The sequence below is a fragment of the Scyliorhinus torazame genome, chromosome 6, assembly GCF_047496885.1.
Source record: "Scyliorhinus torazame isolate Kashiwa2021f chromosome 6, sScyTor2.1, whole genome shotgun sequence".
NCBI classification, from domain to species: Eukaryota; Metazoa; Chordata; class Chondrichthyes; order Carcharhiniformes; family Scyliorhinidae; genus Scyliorhinus; species Scyliorhinus torazame.
In genome coordinates, this window is record NC_092712.1 from 245399085 (window position 1) to 245412117 (window position 13033).

At 47.1% G+C, this 13033-nt stretch overlaps 1 long non-coding RNA gene across 1 annotated transcript in view; it reads left to right on the forward strand.

Moving 5' to 3' along the window:
- The first annotated feature begins 11612 nt into the window (after window positions 1-11612).
- LOC140425363 (uncharacterized) overlaps window positions 11613-13033 on the forward strand; it is a 184916-nt gene continuing 183495 nt past the window's right edge. Inside the window, exon 1 of the long non-coding RNA XR_011947842.1 lies at window positions 11613-11799. This is a non-coding gene — a long non-coding RNA (uncharacterized lncRNA). The remainder of the gene's footprint in view (window positions 11800-13033) is intronic.

The window sequence follows — 13033 nt, forward strand, 5'->3', positions numbered from 1 at the left end:
TCCATCTCCTCATGGTCTGCCTCCTCTTCCTCCTCAGGTGAGTCCGCATGTTCCTCCTCCTCTACCAGCATGTCACTCCGCTTTTGTGCCAGGTTGTGGAGGGCACAGCAGACCACCACAAAGCGGGAGACCCTCTGGTGGGGCGGGGATGGGGATGTACTGCAGTGCACCACAAGAGCAGTCCAGGAATCAGAAATGTATTTTGAGCAGTACACCACTCAATGACAACACGGGTGGAAACATGGCCCTCATTATATCGGGTCTCCGACATCCACACTGGTCATCAGCCAGAACCTCAGCGGGTACTCCTTAACTTTCGAGAGCCAACCTGTCATCCTTGGGTGGTCTTGAAATACCCCGGGGATCTCAGAGTGTCCCAGGATGTAGCTGTCAAGCATGTTCCTTGGGAAGTGTACACACACATGCATGATCCAGAGGTGGTGGTCAAACATGAGTTGAAGATTCAGGGGATGGAACCCCTTAATGAAGAGCACTCCGATGCCCCAGTGCGTGCAAGGTGTCATGCATGCCATTAATTACCCACTGGACCTGGGGCTTCAAGAACCTGAGAGATGGTAACCAGCCTTTTGCTCAGCTGGTCTGCTCGAGGCCTTTTCAGTTAGTGTTTAAACAGCAGTCTCAGGATTTCCCAGTTCTTAAAGGAATACTGGGATTTCAAATGGTCAGTCCCTGACCCATAATAATTTGAAAAGCTTGGTTTGTCCAGTGTCTGGAACTGGCTTTGGTTTCAAGACTGATAATGTCCCAGCCATTAGCTATTAAAAGAGTTACCATCCATACTGAGGTTTTTAGGTTAGGAAGCCATTAGCTAGGCAGACCATCACTTCGCTATGAAGGTTAAAATAATCAAGACGAAAAAGACGGTCCTTTAATGGTTCCCTTTTGAAATAAACTTGGATAGCTCCAGTCGTGAGAGAAGCCTGTTGATAGCTCTTCATTCAGGCATAACTAGTTTTGATCTGTGATTTACCTGGTTTCATGATTACAAGGGGTTTGTACAATGAGGTGTGAGATTCCAGAGGTTGAGAGAAATTATTTTTTTTTGTAACTGCTTTTGGTGACTTCCAGAACAAAGGGCCAATCCTATGGTCATGTGACTTGTAGCATCTATGTTTTTTTAGTTCAGCAGAAAGTCAATATTAAAAATAGCAAAATGAATAATGTCTTGAAAAGTTGGATTTCTTCTCACATCATAGGGACCCAACACTACCATTTCTATCAAGCCCAGGGATCAATCCTGGTTCAGTGAGTGTGCACGGCATACCAGGAAAAACAACAGGCATACTGAAAATTAAGTAGCCAACCTGGTGATGCTGGAACACAGGACTACTTGCATGCCACATAGTGATAGCTGCAAGCAATAGACCACGCTAAGCATCCTGCAGCCAACGGATAAGATAAAAGCTTTGTAGTCATGACACATTCATTTGTGAATTGAGATTTACAATTAACAACTTGGAGGAGGTGACTCCACAAATATGCTATCCTCAATGTAATGGATCCTAGAACATCAGTGCAAAAGACAAGCCTGAAGCATTTTCAACCATCTTCAGCCGTAAGTGCCAAGTCGATGATCTATCACAGCATAACAGATGCCTGTCTTACTCCACATGAAATGTTTTAATTTTTTAAAAATAAATTTAGATTACCCAATTATTTTTTCCAATTAAGGGGCAATTTTAGTGTGGCCAATCCACCTACTCTGCACATTTTTGGGTTGTGGGGGCGAAACCCACACAGACATGGGGAGAATGTGCAAACTCCACATGGACAGTAACCCAGAGCCGGGATCGAACCTGGGACCTCAGTTCCGTGCTAACCACTAGGCCACAGTGCTGCCCCAATGAAATCATGAAATGGCTGAGGACACGGAATAAAACAAAGGTTATAGGCCCTGATAGCACTAAAAACCTATACTCCAAGACTAGTTACGTCCCTCGTTAAGCTGTTTCAGTACATCTAAACACTGGACATGTGGAAAATTGCCCAGGGCGGTCCTGAACACAAAAAAGCAGAACAAGTTCAATCCAGCTAATTACCATGCAATTAATCTGCTCTATCATCAGCAAAGTGACGGAATGTGTCCATGACATTGTTGTCAAGAAGCGCTTATAACTTGCTCAGTTCCGGTTTGCCAGGGCCACTGGCTCCCGGACCTGGAACTCATTGTCTATAAAAGTGGCAGAAGCAGAAATAAAACCATACAATCACTGCAGTGCAGAAGGAGACCATTCGTCCATCGAGTCTGCACCGACCCTCTGAAAGAGCCCCCACCTTATCCCCATAGCCCAGTAACCCCACCTAACCTTTTGGACACCATGGACAATTTAGCATGGCCAATCCACCTAACCTGTACATCTTAGGACTGTAGGAGGAAACCTGAGAAAAACCCACCCAGACACGTGGAGAACGTGCAAACACCACACAGTCACCCGAGGCCGGAATTGATCCCGGGTCCCTGGCACTGTGAGGCAGCAGTGCTAACCACTGTGCCACCAGGCCACCCTGATTAATGATTTCAAAAAAGGTATGGATTGACACTAAAGAGAAATAAACTTGCAGTGTTATCGCAATATACAGGGGAAAGTGACTGATTGAATTTGCTGACATGTTGATTGACCTCCTTGTGTTTCCTAATGACTATGGCCAGGATTTTCTGGCACTGAAATGATGGGTCCCACTGCCGTCAGGCAGCCAAAAGTCCATGGACTTCACCAAGCCTGGAAAATACCAGTGGTGGGTGTGGCAGCCTGGAAAGTTCCACTCCATGACTCCACACTTTTTTTGACACTTTTTTTGATGACACTTCAAATGTACATCATTGGCTGGACGCTCCTGGTCATGAAAGGCACCACATAAAAGCAAGTCTTTCCTTTCTAATTCATTCTTCTTTCTAATCCTTCATCTGTTTAACTCTCAATCTTTAACCTCTTTGTTTAAGATGATACTTTGTTGATCTTGGCATTTGCAAAGGTCCGAGATATCCCGACTGCAGCTTTTGGCAAAGATTCCGCTTTTCATATTTACACCTCCTTGAAACACACCTTTTGTTTCTTTGCTTATCCCTTTACAACTTTTTTTGCCTTGGACTATTTTCTTTCTATTATTTAATCTCTCCTGTTTTCCGCCCTAAATCTTTTGTTCTTTCCACCCAGAGGGAGATAGAAGATCAGGGGCGTCATTCTCCGACCCCCCCGCCGGGTTGGAGAATCGCTGGGGGCTGCCGTGAATCCCGCCCCCGCCGGTTGCCAAAGTCTCCGGTACCGGATATTCGGCGGGGGCGGGAATCGGGCCGCGCCGGTTGGCGGGCCCCCCCCGCTCGATTCTCTGGCCCGAAGTCCCGCCGATAAATTGCCTGTCCCGCCGGCGTGGATTAAACCACCTTTTGAACGGCGGGACAAGGCGGCGTGGGCGGGCTCCGGGGTCCTGGGGGGGGCACGGGGCGATCTGATCCCGGGGGGTGCCCCCACGGTGGCCTGGCCCGTGATTGGGGCCCACCGATCCATGGGCGGGCCTGTGCCGTGGGGGCACTCTTTCCCTTCCACCTCCGCCACGGTCTCCACCATGGCGGAGGCAGAAGAGACTCCCGCCACTGCGCATGCGTGGGAAACTGTCAGCGGCCGCTGACGCTCCCGTGCATGCGCCGCCCCGAGATGTCATTTCCGCGCCAGCTGGTGGGGCAACAAAGGCCGTTTCCGCCAGCTGGCGGGGCAGAAATTCCTCCAGCGTCGGCCTAGCCCCTCAATGTTGGGGCTCGGCCCCCAAAGATGCGGAGCATTCCGCACCTTTGGGGCGGCGCGATGCCCGTCTGATTGGCGCCGTTTTGGGCGCCAGTCGGCGGACATCGCGCCGTTTCGGGAGAATTTCGCCCCAGATATGCAGACAGAGCTTTTTACAGCCAGCAGGAGATAGAGGAGCAGATCTTGGAAAGATGCGTAAATTATAGGGTTGTTGTGGTGGGTGATTTTAACTTTCCCTATATTGACTGGGACAAGCTTACTACTAGGGGCATGGATGCAGCAAAATATGTAAGGCGTGTCCAGGAGAGTTTCTTGAAACAACTTGTAAATAGCCCAACTCAGGAAGTGGCCATATTAGATCTGGTGCTGGGGAATGAGCCCTGACTGGTGATCAAAGTTTCAGTTGGAGATCATTTCAAGAACAGTGATGATAATTCTGTAAGTTTTAAGCTGCTTATGGATAAGGACAAGAGTGGTCCTCAGGTGAAGGTGTTATACTGGAGGAAGGCTAATTACAACAGTATTAGGCAGGGTCTGGAGAGTGTTGACTGGGCGAGGCTGTTTGAGGGAAAATCAACATCCAGCTTGTGGGAGGCTTTTAAATGTCAGCTGATTAGAATTCAGGACCGGCATGTACCTGTGAGGACGAAAGATAAGGATGGTAAATATAGGGAACCCTGGATAACGAGGGACATTATGAACCTTGTTAAAAAGAAAAAGGTCTAAAAGGCTTCGGACAGATGAAGCCCTTGAAGAATATAAAGCAAGTAGGAAAGAACCCAAGGTAGGAGTTAGGAAGGCTAAAAGAGGTCATGAAATGTCGTTGGCAAATAGGATTAAGGAAAATCCTAAAGTGTTTTATACATATGTAAAGAGCAAGAGGGTAGCCAGAGAAACAGTTGGTCCATTCAAGGATATTGGAGGGAATCTATGTATGGAACCAGAGGAAATGGGCGAGAAACTAAATGAATACTTTGCCTCAGTATTCACCAAAGGGAAGAACTTGGTGGATGAGGGGTATAGGGTAGAGTGTGTAGATATGCTGAGTCATGTTAATATTAATAAAGAGGAGGTGTTGCGCATCTTAAAAAGCACTAAAGTAGGTAAGTCCCCAGGGTCTGATGGGATCTACCCAAGAAAACGGAGGGAGGCAAGGGAGGAATTTGCTGGGGCCTTGACAGTAATCTTGGTATCCTCATTGGCTACAGGTGAAGTTCCAGTGGACTGGAGAGTAGCCAATGTTGTTCCATTGTTTAAGAAGGGCAGCAGGGATAATCCAGGAAATTATAGGCCGGTGAGCCTTACGTCAGTGGTAGGGAAATTATTGGAAAAGATTCTTAGAGATAGGATTTACTCACATTTAAAAAGAAATGGACTTATGAGTGATGGACAGCATGGTTTATTAACGGGGAGGTCATGCCTCACTAATTTTATCGAGTTTTTCGAGGAAGTGACAAAGATGATCGAGGAGAGAAAGGCAGTAGATGTTGTATACATGGACTTCAGTAAAGCCTTTGACAAGGTAGCTCATGATAGACTGGTACAAAAGGTGAAGTCACATGGGATCAGAGGAGAGCTGGCAATTGGATACAGAACTGGTTCCGGCACAGAAGACAGAGGGTGGCAGAAGAAGGGTGCTTTTCTGAATGGAAGGCTGTGGCTAGCGGCGATCCACAGGGATAAGTTCCAGGGCCTTTGTTGTTTGCGGTGTGTATAAATGATTTGAAGAAAATGTAGCTGGCCTGATTAGTAAGTTCGCAGATGATACAAAAATGGTGGAGTTGCGGATAGTGAAGAGGATTGTCAGAGGATACAGCAAGATATAAACTAATTGGAGTCTTGGGCGGAGAAATGGCAGATGGAGTTCATCCGAACAAATGCAAGGTAATGCACTTTTAAATGCATGTAGGAATGACACAATAAATGGTAGAACTCTTGAGAGTACTGACTGGCAGAGAGATCTGGGTGTGCATATCCACCGATCACTGAAAGTGGCAACACATAAGGTGGTCAAGGAGCATGCTGGCCTTCATCAGTTGGGGCGCTGAATATAAAAATTGTCAAGTCATTTTTTAAAAAATGCATTTTATTACAAACATGTATCAAAACTGGTTGCATCGAATAAACACCCCGGGAAACATCCTTCCCTACAATCAACCAAACAGTCTGTACAGATTTTCCCCCTTTTTCACCCCCCCCCCCCCCCCTGCGATGAACAGCCCCTCAAACACGGTCACAAACATCCCCCACCTTTCCCAAAACTCCCCTGAACAGCCCCTTAACTCATCCCCTCGGGCCCCGGAGGGGGTTCCGAGGTGTAAAGCTTACTATCGAACTCCCTGAGCACCTTGTTCAGCCCTGCCAGTTCTCCTACCAAGTTTTCCCTCCCGTCGATTACCGTCCCTATTTTCCTGATCACCTCCCTCTTCCTCAGTTGCTGTGCCAGCATTCTACTGTCCTTCTCCCCATGCTCATAAATTGCGCCCCTCGCCTTCCTAAGCTGCTCCACAGCCTTACCTGTGGACAACACCTCGAACTCAGTCTGTCGCCTTCATCATTCCCTTAAAAGCTCTACCCTCGAGGTCTCCGCATATTTCCTATCTGTCTGTATAATCTCCTTCACCAGTCGGTCTGTTTCTGCCCTGTCTGTCCTGTACCTATGCGCTCTAATCGAGATCAGCTCCCCTCTCACCACTGCCTTCAGCACCTCCCAGAGCACCGCACTGAGACTTCCCCTGTGTCATTGATCTGCAGGTAGTTTTGCATACATTTCCTCACCCTCTCACACACCGCCTCATCCGCCAACAGACAGACATCTAGCCTCCATTGAGGGCGCTGAAAGCTTTCCTTACAGACCTGCAGATCAACCCAATGTGGAGCATGGTCCGAAATAGCGATCGCCGAATATTCTATGTCTGTCACCCCCACCAGCAAATCCCTGCTCATGATGAAAAAATCAACTTGGGAATACATCTTATGAACATGTGAATAGAACGAAAACTCCTTCCCCGTCGGCCGACTAGCCCTTCATGGGGCAGCCCCCCCCCCTCATTTGCCCCATGAACCCCCTCAGTTCCTTTGCCATTGCCTGCACCTTACCCGTTTTTGAACACCACATGTCCAGGCCGGAGTCAAGGACTGTGTTAAAATCACCTCCCATAATCAGCCTGTGCGAGTCCAGGTCATGTATCTTCCCCAGCAGCCTCTTAACAAAATCCACATCACCCAATTTGGGGCATATACATTGACCAAAACTACCCTCATCCCCTCGAGCTTGCCACTCACCATGACAAATCTGCCTCCCCCATCTGAAATTGTGCAACCCACCTCGAATTGCACCCGTTTATTAACCAAAATCGCGACCCCCCTGGTTTTAGTGTCCAGCCCCGAGTGCAAGACCTGGCTAATCCAGCCCTTCCTTAATCTGACCTGGTCAGCTACTTTCAGATGAGTCTCCTGAAGCATTATTATGTCCGCGTTCAGCGCCCTTAGATGCGCGAACACACGTGCCCTCTCTACCGGCCCGTTTAACCCTCTTAACGTTCCAGGTGATCAGCCTGGTTGGGGGGCACCATGCCCCCCCCTCGTCGATCAGCCATCTCCTTTCTTGGGGTCGCCCCTAGCCCCTGTGTCGCCTCCTGGCAGCCCCCACCTCCGACCTCCTCCATGTTACTAAACCTAAGTCCCTCCCTCGTCAGCAGATCAACTACACCCCTCCCCCCTCCCCCTCGCAACACCACCCTGTAACCTAACCCCTGCCATAAAGTGGCTATGTACACACCCCCCCACCTGGCTTCCGTAGACCAGCTCACCCAGCTAGCCTGGTGACTCTTGACTCCGGCGCCAACAAGTCTCCCACCTATTGTTCCCTTGACCCATCCCCCCCACCCATCGACACCACTTCCCCAAACCAGCCATCCTCGAGCAATTGCTCTGAAAAAAAAAACAAGGAACAAAGAAAACCCCGACATGAGTGCAAATCAAGTAATACAAAATACGTAATAGGCACATCCAACCACCCCGATCAGAACACAAAAAGCCCCCAGCACCATATACCTTAACTGCCCTCTTTTCCAATGAAAACTCGAATACAGAAGGAAAAAAACAAGACACAAGAAAAACACGTAAACATCGCTTAGTAACTTTTTAACTTCAGTCCAAAGGTCCTCAGTTCGGCACCAGCCCTTCTCTCTTGGCGAAGTCCATCGCGTCCTCGGGCTCCTCAAAGTAATGGTGCCATCCCTCATGCATGACCCAGAGGCATGCCGGGTATAGCAGCCCAAACTTCACCTGCTTCTTAAACAAAATCTCTTTGACTTGCCTGTAGCCTGCCCTTCTTCTGGCCACCTCCACGCTCAGGTCCTGGTAGATGCACAAGACACGATAGTTCCAATTACAACTCTGCGTGCGCTTGGCCCACTGTAGCACCCGCTCCTTGCCCAGGAACCTGTGGAACCTGACCACCATCGCTCGCAGGGGGGAGGGGGGGGGCACTCGCGGGTGCCTCGCCAGCGCTCTGTGCGCCCTGTCCACCTCCAACGGGCGAGGGAAGACATCATTCCCCTAACAGCTTCTGGAACATGTCTGCCACATACGCCACGGCATCCTCTCCCTCAGCCGTCTCCGGGAGACCAACGATTCTCAAATTCTGCTGATGGGACCTATTTTCGAGGTCCTCCACCTTTTTCAGAGGCCTTTTTTGTTGGTCTTTCAGCCTCCCCATCTCAACCTCCACCACCATTTGGTGATCCTCCTACTCCTCCAGTGCCTTCTCCAGCTTCTGGATCGTCCGATCCTGGGCATCCAGCCTGTGCTCCAGGCGCTCAATTGATTTCTGGATCGGGTCTAAACTATCCCGTTTCAACGCGGTGAAGCCCTCTAGGATGACCTTCAGCAGATGCTCCATTGTTGGCTGGGATGTCTGCACCGGGGTCCGGGCATCGGCCATATTGTCCTCAGCAGCAGCTTCTAAACTGCCCTTGTTTGCCCACTTCTTCAACTGTTTACGATTCTTTCTGCTTCTTAATTCCATACACCTATATCTGGAGTCAGTGCCTGAGTGCCTATGCCTTCAGGTCCAGCGCTCAAAAGAACCAAAAAGTCGGGGGAAAAGGTCCAAAAGTCCGACTGGAGCGAGAGCCACCAAATGTGTGACTTACTCCATAGCCACCACCGGAAGCCGGGGAGAAATTTCTTTAACGTGTTCAAGAAAACGTCCTTGACCAGTGTGTTCTCAGACCAACTAGGAAGGAGGAGTAGCTGGATTTAGGAATGGGGTGGTGGGGCAATCTGGTAAGAATAGTCATTATATTATAAGGTTTAAAATAGTAACAGAGGAGAGCAAGACGCAATTCAAAGTAGAACTTCTAAATTGAATAATAGACTAATGTCAGTGGGATGAGTCAAGATCTGGCCAGGATAAAATGGAATCTAAGACTGGATAACTGTAACAGAACAAGAGATGATCCTTGAGGAAGGGATGCTTCCAGTACAAGCTAGGTAGATTCCAACAAGGGCGAAAGGTAGGGTAATCAAAACCACAACTCCTTGCATGACAATGGAGGTAGAATATATGATGAAACAAAATGAGTATGGTTCATGTCAAATGTCTTCTCAAGCAAGAACTGGGCAACATAAAATAAGTTGAGAGGTGCAACTCCACAATCTGGCCACTATTATCTCTTCTATCCATTCACATCCGGGGGGACTCCCTTCTATGTCGTCTCACAGTGGGTTTAGCCTTCGAAAATTGCCGTTGGGGCTCCCCATAAGAGCCCAAAAGTCCGTTAAAACGGGAGGTGCCGAAACGTGCGACTTAGCTGGCCATCGCCGCACCCGGAAGTCCGTCTTTTGGATGTTTAAAGGATTATTTAGTGTTGTAGTCTTTTGGGGTTTCTTTGAAGTAATGGGTGTTAAGATATTCAATGTTTGTTTTAAAAGGGTTAACTTGAGTTCATAGAATAAACATTGTTTTGTTTTAAAAAACACTTGTCCATTTCTGCAGTATCACACCTGGAGAGTACGCCGTGAGCTTCCCACACCACAATCTATTAAAAGTTGTGGGTCGGTTGAACTCCATGAAACATTTTGAGGTTCTGTAAACCCGGACCTATAACACTCCTTAAAGCTGCACTGGGTCAAATGTGGCCTTGCTGTCAAGGGCAGCACTCTCACCTCACCTCCGAAGTTCAACTCCTTTTTTTTCCATGTTTAAACCAAGGCTGTAATGAGGTCAGGAGCTGAGTGACCCTGATGGAACGAAAACTGAACATTAGTGAACCGATTATTGATAATCAAATGCCGCTTGATCACATTGTTGATGAACCATTCCATCACTTAACTGATGATAGAGATTTAATTGATGGGGCAATAATTGAGTTGGATTTGTCCTGCTTTTTGTGTAAAGGACATTGCTGGGTAAATGCCAGTGTTATAGCTGTACTTGAAAAGCTTGGCTAGGGACATACTAAGTTCTGGAGCACGAGTCTTCAGTACTATTGCCAGAATATTATCCAGGCCCAGAGTCTTTGCAGTATCCAATGCCTTCAGCCATTTTTGATATCACATGAGCGAATCAAATTGGCTGCACCATCTGTGATGTTGAGGACCTCTGGAGGAGGCCGAGATGGATAATCCACTCAACACCTCTAGCTGAAGATTGTTGCAAATGCCTCAACCTTGCTTTTGAGATGATGTGCTGGGCTCCCCCATCATCTAGGATGGGCCCCAACACCAAGTCCACAAAGTGTAGAGCATGATCGGAAATAGCTATTGCCTCATCCCAGAAAGGAGAGACCTACCCACCACAAAGAAAGTCAATTTGAGAGTAGACCTGATGGACGTGAGAGATAAAAGAAACGTCCTTCTCACTCAGATGTAAAAATCTCCACGGTTTTGGGCCTTAAGTTTTTATCTTGTTTGCTAGTAAGGAATTTTCCCAGGAATCCTGGAGAGTTATTGGACAGTAAAACTGATAAGATTTTTCTGTAATGTTTCTTGAATATTTCTTTATCGGATATGAAACAATTAAAAATAGAAGAAAAATGGTTGTGTGGATGACAGTTGAGCATTATCCAATTGTAATAAGTTTTTTTGCTTTCCAATTGACATAGGAAGCAGTATTGTTGTGTTGACTGATGAATCTCTGCAGGGTCATGAATTATAGAATTTACAGTGCAGAAGGATGCCATTCAGCCCATCGAGTCTGCACCGGCCCTTGGAAAGAGCACCCTGCCCAAGCCTACACCTCCATTCTATCCCTGTAACCCAGGAAACTCACCCAACCTTTTTTATTGGACACAAAGGGCAATTTGGCATGAGCACTCCACCTGACCTGCGCATCTTTGGACTGTGTGAGGAAACCCTCGCAGACACAGAGGAACATGCAGACTCTGCACAGACAGTGACCCAAGCCGGGAATCGAACCCGGGTCCCTGGAGCTGTGAAGCAACAGTGCTAACCACTGTGCTAACGTGTGGGCAAGCATGTGAAAAGGCTCCAGGAATACACAAACACCTTGCGTTTATGTGGGGCCTTGAGTGAGGAGAGAGAGAGAGGTAGCAAGGCTTAAGAGGTTTAAAAAGGAAATTGAAAATCTTAGAGCCTAGGCAACTGAAAGCGTGGCCACTGACCTTGCTGGGGCAATGGAAATCAAGGGTGCATTCGAGACCAGAATTGGAGAACAGTGGGAATTTAGAAAAGATGTTGGGATGAAGCGATAGGAAAGAGGATGACCATGGGAGAATTTTAACACAAGAATGCGAATTAGCTTGCTAGATTCTTTGTACAGAATTCAGTAAGTTTCCTTTCAGACTTTATAATATTCTCCAAATTGTAAACCCTAGGATCTGAAATGTTACTATGTTCATGGTAGAGATTTTCAATGTGTCATAGAATTTGGTTACATAATTTCTATATACTGTTTAACACAAGTGTTTTATTTTAATTTCTAGAGTGCATCATGAATAAAGTGGAGGGCAAGCTTGAGCAGATGATACCATGAAGAAAAGCTCACAGGTCCTCTATCACCAACTATCGAGTAAGAATTATGTACATTATTGACTTTGCATGAAGCACAGGAATTGTTTGCAATGTAGATGACTTATATACCAAATCAAAATTTTGGTTATTAGATGTAGAAACAAGTTAACAGGATAAAAAGAAATTGAAAAAGAATTTGCTTTTAAAAAAAAGCAAGAAGGTAAGAGCCCATGGGATTCAGGACAATTTGGCAAATTAAATCCAAAAGTGGCTCAATAACGGGAGGCAGAGGGTGATGGTTGAAGGTTGGTTTTGTGACTAGAAGCTTGTGCCCAATAATGTCTTGCATGGAATGGTGCTGGGTCCCTTTCTGTTTGTGGTGTACATTAATGATCTAGACTTGAATGTAGGGGCTATGATCAATAGGTTTGCAGATAACATGAAAATTGGTGATGTAGTAAATAGTGAGGAGGAAAGCCTTAGATTACAGGGCAATATAGTCGAGCTGGTCAGAGAGGCAAAACAGTGGTAAATGGAAGTTAGTGTGAGGTATTGCATTTTGGGATGACTAACCAAAGCAGGGGGGTTATGATGGGGTTGTATAAAGCACTTGTTAGGCCATAGTTCAAGTACTGTGCAGTTCTGGTCGTCGCACTACAGAAAGAATGTAATTGCAGTTGAGAGGATGCAGAGGAGATATCGTCTGGGTTGGAGCGTTTCGGCTATGAAGAGAGTCTGGTTCGGCTGAGGTTGTTTTCCTTCGAGCGGACTTGAGTGAGGTGTACAAAATTGAGGGACATAGATAGGGTAGATGGGAAGAAACCTTTCCCTTTAGTAGAGGTGTCAACAACCAGACAGCATAGATTTAAGGTAAGGGGCAAGAGACTTGGACGGGAAAAAAAACTTTTTGACCCAGAGGGTGGTGGGAATCTGGAACTCTCTACCTTAAAGGGTGGTAGAGGTGGAACACTCACAACGTTTAAGAAGCATTTAGATAAGCATTTGAAATGCCATAGCATGCAAGCCTATGGACCACGTGCTGGAAAATGCAATTAGAATAGATAGGTGCTTGATGACTTGCTTGATAACCGTAAGACATAGGGGCAGAATTAGGCCACTCGGCCCATGTATGATGTCATTGCTATTACTGAGACTTGGTTGAGGGAAAGGCATGATTGGCAACTAAATATCCCAGGAGATCGATGCTTCAGGCAGGTTAGAGAGGGAGGTAAAAGCGGTGGAGGAGTTGCATTACTGGTCAGAGAGGATATCACAGCTGTGCCGAAGGAGGG